Here is a 5,497-nt window from a genome sequence, read left to right as displayed (position 1 = left end):
CATACAGCCATAATAACAGTACCAGCTTTTACGCAGCGTTTATCTGTATGTCTAAGGATTTCTGAGCCAGTTTTCTTACAAGATAGACTAAGATGATCAAGGATTGAGTGATGACTAAGATACGCAGCGTGGGAAGGCCTCCAGCAAGGTGGACCGACGATCTGGTCAAGATCGCTGGAAGGCATTGGTGCAACCAGCGCAGGACCGATCGTCGTGGAGATCTTTGGGGGCGGCCTTTGTTCCGCAGTGGACGTCTTCCGGGCTGAGATGATGATGATGATCAAGGATTAAGATCTTCTCGTGTGGTAAGTATGTTTAATACAGGAAACGAACTTGAAGCATTCAGGTAACGGTGTAGGGTCTGGTCACCCACACAGGTGACAAAATACTATTTCAAATTACAAAAAGCAATATTACTGCGTACCTATTGAGTAAACATCATAGTTCTATTATATATATATAAGAATAGAATAGCAATGTATATATGTATATAGGACGGCGTCGGTCATCTAGCTGTTTAGCACACCGCTTTACTTCCTATGGTCGTGGGTTCGATTCCTCGCACGGCACAAACATTTGTATTCATGAGTATGATTTTTGTATCGGTCTGGGTGTTTTCTATGTATAATATGTATGTATTTACGAAAAAAAAATTATGTATTTGTATCAGTTGTCTAGTACCCATAACACAAGCTAGCTAGCTTAACTTGGGTCTAGTTTTTTTTTTTATACTACTATGGTGGCAAACAAGCATACGGCCCATCTGATGGTAAATGGTTACCGTAGCCTATGGACGCCTGAAGCACCAGGGGTGTCACGTGCGCGTTGCCGACCCTTAAGAAACCTTAATATACCCTTCTTGAAAAACCCCATGCTGTAGTCTCGTGAGAAAACCTCGGCAGGAAGTTCATTCCACAATCTAGTTATTTAGTATCCATTACACAAAGGTTTAGCTAGCTTAACTTGGTACAAGATGGCGCTGTATGAATTGTCCTGAGATTATTATTATTATTGAAACCATAATTAAGAATACTAGAGTTAAAGTAACACATTAAAGAAGACATTTGCGAAATACGGACGTTTCTGTTCAGATCCGTGTCTGAATACAAAACATAACCTAAATTCCTAACATCTAATAACAGGTTCTTTATAAATATCTATCAATACGTGGGCACTAAAATTTCGTGTGATCAGAGCGTGTAATAACAGTGTGAGGGGTCACGACTGTGAACACATTGCATCCTATCTAACCTGTAATTTTCATAACTGCGCCGACTACAAATTTTAGTTCACACGAAATATTTATAAAAAAAAAGATATCATGTCAAAATACGACAGATGATTGCATTTATTAGAGAACTAGTCTTTCCCGCGACGCGGCTGCGTGGAAAGTAACTTTATTTTTCTAAAATAAAAGTAGCCTAAAGAACTAAAAATTAATTTGTTCGTCTTAATTTATTCGTTCCATTAGGTACTGATAGGTTCAAACTAATACATTTACATCCTGCATCATCCCTTATTTTATCCCCATGGGCGTTGAATTTATCAAAATCCTATATAACTTCCGAATGTACATCTTCATCATAGTAGCTACGCTCCAATCTTTAATTTCAGTTCAATCAATCGAAAATCTAAGAAGATTTTGATTACAAACTTTCATCCCCTATTTTATCCCCTTAGGGGTAGAAGTAATCAAAATCCTTTCTTAGCGGATGCCTACGTCATAACATCTACCTGCATGCCAATTTCAGCCCGATCCGTCCATTGGTTTGGTCTGTGCGTTGATAGATCACTATGTCAGTCACCTTTGAGTTATATATATTTAGATATATTCTCAATAAGAATGTGTGAGACTAGAGAGGTAAAAAAATATGTACGGATGAAGTATTGAAAAGATTCAGATGATGATTTTACTCGTGCAAGCGAATATTCGTTGTGTCCTGACCCTTCTCACTTGATATCTACTTCTACTTCTTGATATATACTGCTTAACGGCCTCGGTGGTCCAGCGGTTTAGCACACCGGTTTACTTCCGATGGTCGCGGGTTCGATTCCTCGCACGGTACATACATTTGTATTCATGAGTATGATTGTTTGGTCTGGTCTGGATATTTTCAATGTATAATATGTATGTATTTACGAAAAAATATATATCTATGTATTTGTGTCAGTTGTCTAGTATCCTAATGAATTAATAGATAAAGTGATTCAAGAGGAAGGTTTATACAGATAATACATGTACACCCGGGCGAAGGCGGGGCGAGTAGTTAGTTAGATATATGATACTTGTTTACTACATTTTCAATATATGTCATACTTTTACTATGATATACTGACCTTCATTCAAGTTCATATGGTAAACTGACAACGTAGGCTTCGCGCGTAATTGTCAATTTCGCTTCATATAAAGCACGGGGATGTAGCTCAGTGGTAGAGCGTTCGCTTTGCATGTGAAAGGCCCCGGGTTCGATCCCCGGCATCTCCAAAAATGGTAGCTTATTTTTTTTAATAATTTCGCTTTGTAGATAAGCAATGATTATTAGAAATAATAATATAAATAATCTTTATTCAAATAAACTTAATATAAGCACATTTGAATATTCACATTTTTTATTCTACTCATTCGGAAAACGGATTCATCACAAGAAAATCGAGCAAGAAACTTGCGTTTTGCTCTTTTAAATAAATTATTGTTATTGAAATTATTATTTATTATTTAATCTACACATATAAATAAAATTAAAGTGTCTGTCTGTACTTTACATCAAAAATATATATTTTTAATTGTCCGTCTGTTTATTCATATTACTTTCTGAAACGACTGAACCGATTTTGACGGGACTTTCCCTCCCTGATAACTAATGTTTAACGAGTAAATTATTCTACATTTAGAAAATGTATATATTTTAATTATACAGTTAATGAGTATATAATTAAACAATTTATTATTTAAATTATAAGTTCCATTCGTAAAAATAGTTAACAAGCACAAAAGACTTTGACCCCGACGTGATTTGAACACGCAACCTTCTGATCTGGAGTCAGACGCGCTACCGTTGCGCCACGGAGTCGATGTACCAAATAGTCGAATATTATATACGTATAGTACAATCGTAATTTATGATTAATTTAAGACTACATTTTATTTATGATTATCTGTACCCGCGACTTCGTACGCGTGAATTAAACTTTAAAATTGAATTTTTCTAAAATAAAAGTAGCCTAAGTTAATCCTTATTACATCAGCTACCTAGTACCTACCCAAAAAAGTCCCGTCAGAATCGGTCCAACCTTTTCAGAGATTAGCCGGAACAAACAAACAGAAAGACTATCAGACAAAAATTAAAAAAAAATATATTTTGGTCTAAGGACCGCATTTATATTCATATACATGTAGTAAAAAATGCTTATTTCAATATTACAAACAGACACTCCAATTTCATTTATATGTATAGATTCATTGGTTTAGTAAAAAAGTATGTATGTACTTTTGTTCTTCTTTATGTACCGTCTCCTACTGAAGGTTGGTGATGATCCTGGCGATCTTAACTTTGTCCAGAGCTGTTCTGAACAGAGACCTGGTGCTAATCGCTAACCATTGTCTTAAATTCTTTAGCCATAACGTGCGGCCCCGGTCGTCCGTTCGGTTCTGTATTTTTATATGTCATAAATATTTATTTATTTATTTATTTAACTTTAACGCACACAATATAATATATAGTATAGTACATTTGGCGGACTTAACACCATGCGGCATTTTCTACCAGTCAACCATTGGTGGTGCAGAGAATAATTGTTGGCGGTGCAAAATTATAAACATAAACAAAATGCAACAAAATATAAATATATATACAATATATATATATATATTATTATAAATATATCGGAGGGAATGAGAAGAAAGTTAGTAATGTGGATGGATGGTCATATTACTAGCAACGTACCATGTCAGGCTGACCTTCAAGCGGTTCCTCTGGAAACCATCGTGATAAATTCCTGGTGAATTTGCCACGATGTGCTAACTGACCTGACCTCATGCCCATCTTATCATCCTGCACTGGTGCCCCGAGAGCGTAAACAGTTAGCGCAAGCGGGTGCACCATTCCATTATCTTTTTTTTTTCTCTTTATTTTGGCAACAAACAGTCGTTATATAAACATATATATATACAAATAAACATATTTTTACAATAGACATTGAGTGCCGAAAATTATGTATGAAAAAGCAACTATAAATTTATCTAGTAATGTTATTAACAATTGTTAGAACTATTAATAAAGTTTCACTAATAAATAGTGAGTTAAATTTATAACTACAATTATAAACAGAAAAGTTATTTACGTTTATAACTGTATTACGTTGTTCAACTTAGAAAATATTAAAATATTTAGCGACTACTAGCGCCATCTGTCTGAATATCAGTGTAATAAAATAACAGAGCGTGCTTAACAGTGTACTAAGTGATTCACTTGAATACACACATGCTTTTGTCCTAGTCACGTCGTCGATTAAATAGAAAAAAAAAACATTTTTCAAAGTTAGAAGCTAGAATTAAGAAAGAAGAAAGAAAATTGTTTATTTGGTACACTGAAAATAATTTTTAAAATTTAATTTACATTTTTATATTAATAGAATTGCCTCCTATATATCATTTTAAAAGTATTTAGATAAGGATTAAGACGGCGTGGTTAATTTAATTGTCTAATCTTAGCCGTCTTAATAATTATCTAAATACTTTACTTACTTCTGTGTAAATTTTAAACTTTAAAGGAAAAAATGATTTCAATAAATAAAAAAAAACTCTTAAAAAAAAGTAAATTTTGAAAACTGCCATTTTTTATTTAACCGACGACCATAAGGGCACACGGTGCTCGTGCCCAGGGCCCTTCTCCGCCCCCGAAGGACTGACATTTTTTCTCACACATTTATTCTCAAAAAATTTTTGTTGAGCACACTACACTTTTTTCACAAATCAGTAATGTTACCTTCTGGTTATCACAAGGCATATACTACACCATTATACCGATTACTTCGCCTATTCCTATGTTCTTATACCTAACTAGCTTTTGCTCGCGGCTTCGCTTGTATTAATTTATCCCTTAAGGGTGGAATTTATTAAAATCCTTTCTTAGGGGATGGCTACGTCATAGTAGTTTTATGCATGCAAAGTCTCAGCCCGATCAGTTTAAAATTGACGAAGTGTCATATAAATTTTCATACCCTAAGGGGATAACCCCTTGGGGGTAGAATTATTCAAAATCCTTTCTTAGCGGATGCCTACGTCATAACATCTACCTGCATGCCAAATTTCAGCCCGATCCGTCCAGTGGTTTGGTCTGTGCGTTGATAGATCACATGTCGTCACCGCCGGTCGGTTCAGTCGGTAAATTATTGGAATTATTTACAATATTTATCATAATATTTCCTTTTATGAATATTACAGATATATTGCCTTGTTATTTAATGATTAGAAATTATAAATTACACTATACCGCGT

The 5,497-nt window shown here is 34.7% G+C and overlaps 2 non-coding genes across 2 annotated transcripts; one reads left to right on the top strand and one right to left on the bottom strand.

Moving 5' to 3' along the window:
- Nucleotides 1-2,413: 2,413 nt before the first annotated feature.
- Trnaa-ugc (transfer RNA alanine (anticodon UGC)) lies at nt 2,414-2,485 on the top strand. The gene has a single exon. It is a non-coding gene; the product is annotated as a tRNA-Ala (tRNA).
- Nucleotides 2,486-2,999: 514 nt separating this feature from the next.
- On the bottom strand, nt 3,000-3,071 carry Trnaw-cca (transfer RNA tryptophan (anticodon CCA)). Its single transcript has one exon. It is a non-coding gene; the product is annotated as a tRNA-Trp (tRNA).
- Between the last annotated feature and the right edge of the window lie 2,426 nt (nt 3,072-5,497).

The sequence above is a fragment of the Achroia grisella genome, unplaced genomic scaffold, assembly GCF_030625045.1.
Source record: "Achroia grisella isolate CSIRO2021 unplaced genomic scaffold, CSIRO_AGI_Agris_v1 utg1080, whole genome shotgun sequence".
Lineage (NCBI taxonomy): Eukaryota > Metazoa > Arthropoda > Insecta > Lepidoptera > Pyralidae > Achroia > Achroia grisella.
Note: the sequence above shows the minus strand (reverse complement) of the source record. Positions and strands in the feature narration are given on the sequence as shown.